The following is a 12,689-nucleotide window of genomic DNA, read 5'->3' on the forward strand; positions in this document are numbered from 1 at the left end:
CCTGCTCTTCTGAATGAACGTGTTATTCAGTTCATCTGCTCACTGATGATGGGGCAGGGCAAACTGCCAAGGTTTTTTGGGTTTGTTTTTTTTTTCTTGCAGACACACAAACATAGGCACAGACCTGAACTGACACACATATTCACACATCCACACGCAGCCACAGACTTCCACAGACAGACAGTCTTGTACAGATGCAAACACAGACATGCATATGAACTGGTATACACATGTGCACAAGCAGACAGAGAGAAAACTTGACATGGAGACATGGCACCAGACAATAACAAGGCATATGAGGCACATGCAGATATACACACTGTCACAAACATCCACGGACATAACATAGACATATGTGCAAATACACAATGATGTAAGCATACACAGACACAAATGAATGTCCACACACTCTGATACAAGTACACAAACATACACACTGATACAAACTGTTAGGGACTGTTAAGGGGTCCCCCAACTTGTTTTTTTGAGTTGCCATGTTTTCCAGAAACACTAGACCCAGAGCAACAGACACGAAAGAACATACATAAACATAAAATACTGTCAAATGCACACAAAGAATTTACACACGAGTACACACATCACCGATATACAAAGACACAGAAAGATACAGACAGGTATCCATATAAACACACACACATATATAACAACACACAAATAAATATATAGTCACACAGGGATGCACATTTAAAAATACACATGGGCATACAAAGTGTCATCTATAAACACAAGGAAACAAGACTCTGGGGAATCCACGGATCATAGAATTGATCCCAGTCATTAGAGATAACTACTTCAAACTTCATTCTTACAATATTTAAAACTAACTGCCCCCCCCAAAAAAATCCCAACTCCAACACCGCCCCCTCTCCTGGAAACCCAGTCTTGTTTGCTCAGGAAAAGATAAGCCATTCTTCCTCAAAAGCTTCCCCTCAATCCCCACCCCACCCCCAGCAGAGATTGCCATTAGCCAAAGTGGTGAGGGGAGCTCTCCCAAGCACATGAATCACCTCAACAGAACAGCTACAGTTATGAATGAGAGGTTTTGCAAAAACTTTCCAACCCTGTCAAAATCAATTAGGAAAGGAGGGTCAAAGGATACTTTTTGTAAATAGCCAAGAACAGGGGAAATCTTCCACTCTTCCTGTTTCTCCCTGCCTAGTCAATGGGCAGAGCATTGAAAGTGGGGATGGAGGGACGAGGAAGACTACCTTCATGGTATGGCCTCTGAGTGATCCCCAGGGTTATCCTGTATCTGACATAGTCCCTTCTTTCCAATTCCTCTTCTTCTCCCTGCTCTTTGCCTTCCCCCGTCCTACATTTCAAGTTGTAAGGGACCTTAAAAGGCATCTAATTCAGCTCCCTCATTTTACAGATGAAGAAATAAAGACTCAAAAAGATAAGAAAACCTGCCCGAGGTCATGCAGTAACAGAGACATAATTTGAACCCAGGACATCTGAATCCAAATCCAGTGATCTGTCTGCTGCATTTGCTGTGGAGAGCAGGAGTGGCCTATGGCCCAGCAGAGAAGTGGGATCTAGTATACCTTCCTTTCTCAATCATCAACTGACAGATATCGTCTAAGTTGTCAGAGATGTCATCGGTCCTCTTCAAGAATGAAGGATGAACAACAACAGTGTCAGGGACTGTGCTAGGTTCAATGACAATTAAGACACAATCTCTGCCCTGGAGGAGTCAAGCTGGAGGAGATAAGGCGTACATAGTCATTTGAAAAAAGAAGAAGAATGGATGGCATGTCATATGTCAAATGAGGGGGGGTATAGGAAGGTCTATTGAAATAAGTGTGGATAGAGTAAGGAGGACCTAAGTTCAAATCTGACCTCAGATACTACCTGTGTGACCCTGGGAGAATCACTTAACCCTGATTGCCCCTAAAAACAAAACAAAACAAAACAAAAATAAATAAGTGTGGAATGAGATGGTCAGGAAGACTTCAGGGAGAGGGTGAGATGTGAGCTGGTCCTTCAAAAATGAATTGGCTTTTGATATGGGAAGAGGCAATCATAGGACCCCAAATTTGGAATTGAAAGGTACTTCTGATGTCATCTAATCCAACCTGCTCAATTTACAGATGAGAAAACAGGACCAGAAGAATGAAATATAGTCACCCACTCAGTAAGCCACAGAGTCAGGTTCAAACCTGAGTCCTCTGACTCCAAATCCTGGGCTCCTCCCACAGTCTTTTAAGGCAGGAAAGACATTCATTACATCATAAATTCAAGCTGGAAGGGACCTTAGAGGCCATCAAGCCCCGTCTTATTTTACCAAGGAGGAAATTGAGGTTCAGACAGGTTCAATGACTGCTCAAGTTCCCATAGCTAGTATTTAAGACAGGATTCAGACCCAGGTCCTCTGGATCACAAGTAACACTGCTTCCAGAAGCAGAAACAAGAACCAAGGGTCAGTGAGTACCATAGGTCTCTTTGGTGGAAGCAGAGGGTGTATCTAAGACAATAGTGGGAGCTGAGGCCAGAAATATAGGTGGGGCCAGATTATGGAGGGGCCTGAAGAACAGTCAGAGAGATTGTGTGGCCATTGGAAAGAGGCTGGAACTTTCAGAACAGGGAGTAAAATTATCAAAGCTGTGCTTTGTTTCGCCTCCAAAGTTCAAGACCAGAGTTTCCCAGGGCTGGAATCCATTGGCTACCTGCCTTGCAGAACAGGCCCTTTTCCCTTCCCATCTCTGAGTCTGGGTCCACTCTTTACAATAGTATCTTACATTTGCATGAAGCTTAGTTTACAAAGTGTCTTCATACATATAAGGTCTCATTTGACAAGCCACTGAAACCCTTTCAGGTATGTGAAGCAAGCAGAGTCAGTGAGCTTGGGGTGCAAGCCTGTCCCTTCTCTACACATATTTATTCAATGCTAGTTGTGGGCGTGGGACTGGAACCCCGGTGGTAGTACCCTGAGACAAGGAGGCCATTCTGGCAAACTTACTCAGGCAGTCTCCACATGCCTCTCAGCACTATCAAGTGCCTTGAGCTGAAAGCTTCAAGACATTCCTCATCCCTCCACTAGCCACCCCTCCAGGCCTTTAAAACCCTGAAGTATCAGACTGAAATCTCATCCCTGCCCAATTCTTTGGTCTTTGGTTCCTTCACTATAATTTGTCAGAACTGCTTTATTGTCAATGATTCAAGCTCAGGCCAAGATCCTAGGACTCAGGCATCTGGCCTGAACCCTGGCCTTCCATAACATGACAGCCAGTAGCTGCCAATACAAATGAACCATAGCAGATAAAATGTTTTCTTAGATGTAATGGGGGAAGCAGGAAGGGTAATGGCTCCAGGTGTCCAAACCCAATAAGGAAGATTTGACATGGTCAGGGAGAGGACAGTTTGGTGGGCAGCTGTCCTCATACCCTAGAGACATTCCAATAACACTTTCCCTTTATTTCCCCTTTCCTAGTCCAGAGATTATGGCTTTTTCACCACTCTTCCACCCTTCTGCGGCCTTTGAAATTGTCTGAGGTCCCAGAGTAAGTTATCAGCAAAGCCAAGACCTTCTCACTTTCCCTAGCACACTACCTTTCCTGAAAAGGCAAGAATATTGCTTCTGGTGCCCTCCGTCCATCCCTCTGCACCCTATCTCATGTCTCTATGCCTGCTCAACCTCCTGGCTATGCATGAGAGGGCAGACTTTTATGCTCTTTCCCAAACCTGTTCTCCTGGATACTTCAATCATCTCCAGATAGCTCTGGGTTCTCCTCCTTCTATAAAGGCCTCCTCTTGGAAGGTAAATCTCCCAACCTCCATGAGATGAAAGACTATTTCCATTTTTTTTTGTCTTTGAATCCACAGGGTCTTCTATACAGTAAGGTGTGTGGTAGAGCTTAATGCTTATTGAATTGAATTCAATTCAATTGAAAAAGGGCTCATAAACTCATATCAAGTTGAAATAACTGACAAAGCTTTACAAGCTAAGAAAGTCCTCACAGCACAGGAAAGTTTTTTTGTTTGTTTGTTTTGTTTTTACAATGCCTTAACCCAAGGCAATAAAGAACTCAGGATGGAATTTGAGGCATCATTAGGAGGGTTATATTTTCTACCAGAGTCCCTTGTGGACCCCTCTACTTATGATCCAAGTAGTTCCGATACATCTAACCTAGATTACAGCTGAGTTAGCATGTGGCGAACCCTAAATACAGAAGAGCCTTGTTGCCCATTTGATAGAACATTTCCACTGGGAGTCTAGTCTGGTGACCAATCTCATTGTCTTCTACTTCTTATAATAAACCCATGGTGGGAAAGAACCACTGAAATCATCTCATCCACCCTCCTTTCCAATGAAGGAATCCCTTTTATAGCATCATAACAAATGATCATCTGGCCTACTATTTAAATACTGCCAGTGATGGGGAACTCACTTGTTAGACCCTCCCATTTCAGACATCACCAGTTGTTAGAAAGTTCTTTCTGTCAAGCCAAAATCAGCTGCCCTGTAACTGTCACCCAGTGATCATAATTTCACCCTCTGGAGCCAGGAAAAATAAATCTATTCTCTCTTCCACATTGAAAGAATTCTTCAATTGTTCACACTTGACATGGTTTCTGGGCCCTTTACTTTAATCATTCCCTTCTTATGGACCTCAGTTGATGATTAATCAACATTCTTTCAATGAAGTTATTCAACTAACTAACTGTATTCATTCACCTAATTGTACTACTATCCAGCCCACATTTCTCCATATTGTCCATGAAAAGCGCTCTAATTTCATAAGACTTGTTTGTAATGAATGCACGTTAGCACCTGGTAATCACTATTTTCTTCCCTAAGTGTGGACAAACTGCTAATTTCAAAATATGTGCTAGAAGTCTACTGACAGTGACATTTAACCAGTCTGTAGCTTTGAGGAATTTCTACTTTTTCCTTTATGGAAACCAGGACAATCAATATTATCCTGTTTCCAATCTTGGAGCATGCCTCCTGTTTACCACAATTCCTTAAACATTATAGGCAGCATTTCTAGGATCCTATCTGCAAATTCTTTCAGTTCCTTGGGGCATAATTTATCTGGGCCTAGAGACTTGAACTCATTAAATTTATTAGATGCTATCCTACCATCTCTTCTATCTTAGGTTCTAATTCCTTTTAATAATGTTTCTTCTGCTCTTCCCAGTATAAAGATAATTTTGCTTTATGGAGAAGATGGGGAAAAAAAGTAGAAGTTGAATAATTTTGTTTCTTTCTGGCATTTGTTAAAGAGCAAACCATCTGCCATAAGCAGTGGGCTGGCCTGTCCTCATTTTTCTTCTTGCTCTGAAGATAGTTTTAAAAAACAACAACAAAAACAACCCTCCTTCTTAGTGTTTTTCATAAGCCATCACTTCATTTCATGCTTGAGTCTTTTTTTCCCCACCACTCAAATACGTTCAGGTCATTCGTTTGAGGGTTTTTTTTTCCTTTTCAGATGCTCATCCCTACAAACACATCCTTTAAAAATCTGAGCACCGAATTCCCCATGTAGCCTCACTGGTTTAATGAGTTGCCACCTATTTTTATTCCTCTTTGAAACCATTTGTGATCGTAGTGTCAAAATTTCCATTTTTTAAAATAACTTCACATCCTTTTGTTTGTTTGTTTGTTTGTAAGGCTGGATCTCCCTCTCTTGCCTAGGATAGAAGTTCAGGGGGTCCTCACAAGTCAATCCTACTCTGATCAGCACAGAAGCTTTGACCTGCTCCATTTCTGATCTAAGCCAATTCACTTCTTAGGCAATCTGATTTCTTCCTCTCCCACTAACCCTCCGTGCTGGAGGTGCTGAGCTCCAGATGCTGAGCCTAGTATTTTAATTAATCCACTGCAGCTTAGAACTCCAGAGCTCAAGAGATAATCGAGTCTCCCAGGTAGCTGGAATTATCAGAATTCTCATCAGAGCCTTTGGAATAGAATATGACACTAAAGGGATTACTACATTTATAATTTCTAAAATTTTTGTAGTCTCTTCTTCCTAAATTCTAAATTCTACATTTAATTATATCCTGCTTGTGTTGTTGTTTAGTCATTTTTTCAGTTGTGTCTGACTCTTCATGACCCCTTTTAGGGTTTTTTTTTGGCAAAGATTTGCCAAGGTTTGCCACTTCCTTCTCCAGATCATTTTGCAGATGAGGTAACTGAGTCAAACAGGGTTAAGTGAGTTGCCCAGGATCACACAGTTAGGAAGTGTCTGAGGTCATATTTGAATTCAGGGAGATGAGTTTACATGACTCCAGGCCTGGAACTCCATCTATTGCACCACCAGTTATATCTAGCAATCCATTAAAAATAAGAAAATGGCATGATGATTTCTTTGCAAAGAATTTCTTTACAAAGTCCCTTCACTGACTACCTCTCCAGCAGCTAAATTCTTTCTTGGTGGTCAAAATTAACAGAGGCAGCATGGTCAAGAGGAAAGGATTTAAAGTCAAAAGACTTGGGTTCAAGTCTTTGCTCTATACCATCATTGCAACTTTGGATAAAGTCACTTAACCTTTTTTAGACTTCAGTTTCCCTATCTGTAAAATGAAAGTGTTAGACTAAAAGATTTCTAATACTCCCTTCCAGCTCGAAACCTTATAATAAGTCCAGAGCAGCAGTTTTCTTAGGGTGAGGAGCAGAGGCCTTGTCTCATGCTACAACCAGAGGGCAATGGCAAGCCAGGATGCAGCATCTGTCTCCAACTCCCTTGGACTGCAAGGTTCTTTGGAGCTAATCCAGAGGTCATTTTGACCTGGAACAGCTCTGGATTGGCAGACCACCCACACTCACTTCTAACTGAGTACTCAGCATTGGAAGCAAGTTTTAGAAAAACCATGGGATAAGCAAAAGACTTTCCCAGTGTGCAGAGTGTTTGGAACAAGCATGTGGCCTTTCTTTCACTTTACCTTTACAATAATAACAATGATTTTGATAGCTCACATTTCTTTTAATTTTAAAAATTTTATTTTTTGTTATTCTGAAGTTGGCAAACACTAATAAACCCGCACATATCCATATAAAGAAGCATGCGGAAAAATAATTGCATATGAAACCAAAAATCTTATCTTATCCTGTACATCTTGGGGGGGGGTGTCTGCGTGTCTGTGTGTCTGTGTGTCTGTGTGTCTGTGAGTCTGTGTGTCTGTGTGTGTGGGGTTAAGTATATATGAAATTCAGTACATTGTATCTAAAAGCTGTCTTGCTTCCCTGTGTTTCCCTCCAAATCCCCTTCCATTCTCTTCTGTGCATTTTTAAATGACTTACTAATATTATTTTCTTTCTCTTTTTCTTTCTTTTTTATATCACTATGTCCTGCCTCCCCCAACCAATTCTCTCCCTCACTTTTTCCCTCTTGCAAAATAGAGCCACATGCTGTCCATGTCTGAAAATAGTCCTCATTCAGCCCCTCTAGTACATAAATTCTGTCAAGAGGCAGAAAGCATGTATTGTCCTTGGTCCTTTGAAGTATTGGTTTATTCTTGCATTGATCAGAATTCAAAGCTGATTTTCTTCACAAGTTTGTATTCATTGTGTACATTGCTTTCCCTTTTCTGCTCACTTCATTTTGAGTCAGTTCATACAAATCTTCCCTGCTCTCCCTAAATCCATCCCTTTTGTCATTTCTTCTAGTACAATAGTATTCCATTATATTCATATACCATAATTTGCACAGCAAGTCCCCCAATTAACAGACACCCTCTTAGTTTCTGGTTCTTTGCTAAAACAAAAAGTGCTATTATGAATATTTTTGTATAGATGGGTTCTTTTACTCTTTTATACTCTTTGGAGTATACACTTAGTTGTAGCATTTCTGTGTCAAATAATATGCACATTTTACTGATTCTGATGGGGTTCAGTTCCAAATTACTTTCCAGGGTGGCTATACCAATTTACAGCTCCACCAGCAGTGCATCAGTAAGTATGTCCTCCAGTATCCCTTCCAACAATTGTTAACTTTCGTCTTTTATCAGTGTTGCCAATCTGATGGGTGTGGAGGTAGAATCTGAGAGTTGTTGCTCTTATTAGTAACTGGTGGCATTTTTATTTCATGTGGTTATTGACAGCCTATTTTTCTTCTTGGGTGTTTTTTTTTTGAGAACTTTTTGTTCTTATCCTTTGACCATTTATCTACTGGAGAATAGCTCTTAACCTTGTGTATTTAAATCAGTTCCCTATATATCTTGGATACCAGACTTATATCAGAGAAACTTGATGAAAATATTTTCCCCAGTTAACTATTTCCCCTCTGATTTTACCTGCACTGATTTTATTTGTGCAAAAGCATATCAGTTTTATATAATAAAAATTATCCATTTATCTTCAACAATTCTCTCTGTCCCTTGTCTGGTTACCAACTCTTCCCCTATCCTTAGCTATAAGAGATATCACCTTTCATCCTCTTTTATATTGCATATGAAGTAGCCTTTTATTTCTAGGTCATGTTAAGATATAGTGTAAGAAGGTAGTTAAAAAACATGGGTTCTTACTGAGGATCTGTGAACTTTTTCTTAAACATTTTAATAACTTTAATAATTAGATTCCTTTGTCATCCTGTGTATTCTATTTCATTAAAAAAAACATTATTCCAAGAAGGAGTATATAAGTTTCATGAGATTAGCAAATGAAACCCGTGTTGCAAAAAAGAAGCCTTAATCTGAACTTAATTTCTGCCAGGCTACTTTCATGTTTTTTCAGGACTTTTTGTAGAATAGTGAGTTTGTATCAAGTCAAAGTCTTTGGGTTTATTTAACACTCTGTTATTATATTCTTTTGGGGGGGGGGCATTGTGTTTCTAACCCATCATCCCACTGATCACCTTTTCTATTTTTACCAGTACCAAGTAGGTTTTAATGATTACTGCTTTTTGGTATATAATTTGAGATCTGGCATTGTTAGCTCCAACCCCCCTTCTTTCCCACTTTTTTTTATTCTTTCCTTTGACATTTTTGTTTGGACATTATTCTTTCTAGCTCTATAAAGTTACCCTTTCTCAACTTAATTAGTATGAGACCAAAGGTATAGTAGTAACTGAGCTATGTTTTAAGCCTACTCCTCTTAGAAACCACAGTGTTGTTTGGAAGAGTATGTCTCCTAAGTACTGGGGGAAATATTTGAATGTTTGTCCTTGGTACATTTTTAAAGTAGAGTTATCCCTTCCACACTGTGGAAAAGCCACATAAAATTTTTTGGCCTCCCTCATACCAGAGTAGAAGTCAGAATTTTTTCTTTTTCTTTTTTTGGGGTGTTTGCAGTACCTTATTGTAAATATGCTGATATTATACAATACGATACATATATTTTATGCATTTCTGAGTTTCTAAACTTTTTCTGTGTTGTTTGCTGGCCTTCCTATATCATCTGCAGCTCCTGCAAAACTCCAAAATTCCCGTTTAATTTCTTATGCTAACCCATGATGTATTGAAACAATGATAAGGGAAGTCATGATGTGAAAGGAATAATTGTAAATATTCATTAGTAAAAGCCAATTGATTAAATGTGAAATGGAATGGGGGCACTAGTCACTGGCACTTAACAAGGGGAACACAGCCCATAAGGGCTCAAGGCAGTGACAATAGAGAAACCCCACAAACTCCTCAGGGCACCCTAAAATTTTGAGGGGCCAATATAGTAGCCTGAATATGGAAGAGTAGGATAGAGTATACTCACTACCCTAGTCTTATACTTTACTGTGCTCAATGTATTGTGCAATCCAGTGACAATGGCCCTTTTGTCAGACCTTGAACACAACTCTCTATCACCTGATTGTGTGCCTTTTCACTAGCTTAGAATGCTCTCCCTCTTCTTCTCTACTTCCTGGTTTCTTTCAAGATTCATCTTAAATGCCACCTTTGCAGGAAGCCTTTCGTAGTCTACACCCTTCCCATGCCCACTTCCAGCCCCAGCTAGACTTTTCCCTCTGAGATCACACACACACACACACACACACACACACACACACACACATACACACATTTTGTCAGTAGCTGTGATTGACTTTTCATGACCCCATTTGGGGTCTTCTTGGCAAAAATACTGGAATGGTTTGCCATTTTCTTCTCCATCTCATTTTATGGATGATGAAACTGAGGCAAATTGGGTTATGACTTGCCCAGAGCCACACAGCGAATATGTGTCAGAGGCCAGATTTGAATTCAGGTCCTCCTGATTCCATGGTTAACACTCTATCCACTGTACCATGTGGCTGCCCTATCCATTCATCCATCCATCTATCTATCTATCTATCTATCTATCTATCTATCTATCTATCTATCCATCTATCTATCTGTCCATCCATCCATCCGTCCATCCATCCATCCGTCCATCCATCCATCCATCCATCCATCCATCCATCCACTCTGTATAGATCTTGTACATACATAGTTGTGTAAATATTGTCTCTCTACCCACCCCTGAAATCTTTGGCTTTTGATTTATCTTTAAAGGTCTACCTTTTCCCTAACAAGATTATTCTCAGTTTTTCACGGTAAGTTCTTCTTGGTTGTAAATCTATCTTTTGTCTTTTGAACTATTACATTCCAAGATTTTCTTTCCTTTTAGGTGGTTGCTTCTAACTCTTATGTGAATCTGACTGTGGTTCCTTTATACTAGACTTCTCTCTTTCTGGCTTATTATAGTATCTTTTTCTTTGACCAGGAAGCTCTGGATTTTGGCTATGACATTCTGAGGATTTTTCATTCTGGGATTCCTTTTAGGAGACTAGTGGATTCTTTCTATTTTCATTTTACTTTCTATTCCTATACATCTAAATTTTTGCTTATGATGTCTTCAAATATGTTATCCAGAATTTGGCAAGGATGGAGTCATGGTTTTCAGGAAGTCTGACAAATCTTAAGTTCTCTCTCTTTGACTTGTTTTCTAAGCTAGTTGTTTTTGATAGCATCTTACAAAGTCAATTTTAAAAAATCTTTTCATTTTGTTTTAATATTCTTGTTGTCTTATAAAGCCATTGAGCTCTGATTTTTAGGTCATCTTCAATGATTTTAGGTCATTTAGGGTAAGATTTTCCATCTTCTGTTTTATTTATTCTCTTTCCAGTTCTTTTCTATAGTGCTCTTACTTCACTTACAATTTCATTTTTCTTATCTCTTGCTTCATTTCTTCCAGATAAGTTTATAGTTCTTGTGGTCAAATTTTTTTTCCCCTGAGGGACTATTTGCATCTCTTAGAATTACTCTCTTTCTCTGGGTTTTTCTTTTGGGAATCTCTTGATCTATAATACTTCTTTATAATATTCAATGCTTTCCTCTGTTTACTCATATTTCTAGTGTCACTTCCTCATGGGACTCTGGACAGAGCCAGGCTCCTCCCCTCATACAATCTGTGGTTAGGCCCTGTTTGATCTTGACCTCAAACTTTCCTGAACTATTGCAATGACTTTCACCTTCCCTGTTGTGTCCAGACTCACAGCTCTGGTAGGCTTCATGGTCACCAGACAGACTGGCTCAGTGGTTGGTTGTCCCCAGTTAAAAAATTGCCACAATCTTCTGTTTTCCCTAATGCTTTTCTGATCAGTGGGTGGTCTTTCTTCTTCCCTGGGGTTTCCTCATTTGAGATGTTGCCATTATCTGGCCTGTTCACCTGAGCTTGTTCTTCTAAAAGGGTCATCCAGTGTTCTAGCTATCTTTTTATGTAGTCCCTGGCAGGATTAAGGAACTTATTAATGTTGGTCTTTGGATTTCTTGATTATTTTTCAATATGGTGCCCATTTGTTTATTTATTTTATAAGCATTTATTATCTCTCCTTTCCACCATATCACTCTCCCACTGAACCATTATTTTAAAATGAAAAATAAAATCTAGCAAAAACAAATTTCTACACTGAATTGATCAGGATTCTAAAGTCTTTCAAAGTTGTTTTCCTTTATAATGTTGTTGTATAAATTGTCCTTCTGGTTTTGCTCACTTTGCTCTACATCAGTTCATAGAGGTCTTCCCAGCTTCCTTGGAAACTATTTCATTATCTCTTATGGCACAATAATATTCCATTACATTCATTTACTACAATTTGTTTGGCCATTCCCTAGTAGTTGGATTGTACCCTTTGAAGAAAATTGCTGTAGTTTATGTGGGAGAGAGATAACCTCCAACCCCACCCCTTGGCTTTTTACCCCACTCTCTTAACCAAAACTAATAACTCTCACATTTCTATTGCCTGATAAGGTGGACAAAGTGCTTTCTCTACAACAATCCTGTGAGGTTGGCTATGTAAATATTGCCCCTCTCTCAGGAATGAGGAAATGCAGGCTCCTAAAATTGAAATGACTTGAGAATCCAGTGGATAAGCTGTCTCTTATTGGAATTGATGGCACCCTTCAACCAAATAAACTTAATGTGTGTATGTTTTTAATTTTGTTGAGTTTTTAAAATAGTTATTTTTTGTGAGTAAGGCATGGTTTAAAATGTTGCAATTTATCCTTTTAATGACTTATGTAAACTCATAAATACCAATGACCTATGATTTCATCAGTCTAGGGAACTTCTTCAACAAATGCCTATTGAAAATGACCTATAACAGAGAAGAGACATTTGAGGAAATGAGGGACTTAGTGACTTGCCAAGGGTCACAAAAGTAGCAAGTGTCAGAGATGGGAACTGAACCAGAGTCTTCCCGGACTGCTTTGAAAGGTATGTGTTGAATTTATTGTATATCTTTTTTAAAAAACCAAGC

This window comes from Phascolarctos cinereus, unplaced genomic scaffold (assembly GCF_003287225.1).
Source record: "Phascolarctos cinereus isolate Bilbo 61053 unplaced genomic scaffold, phaCin_HiC Scaffold_3;HRSCAF=262, whole genome shotgun sequence".
Taxonomy (NCBI): domain Eukaryota; kingdom Metazoa; phylum Chordata; class Mammalia; order Diprotodontia; family Phascolarctidae; genus Phascolarctos; species Phascolarctos cinereus.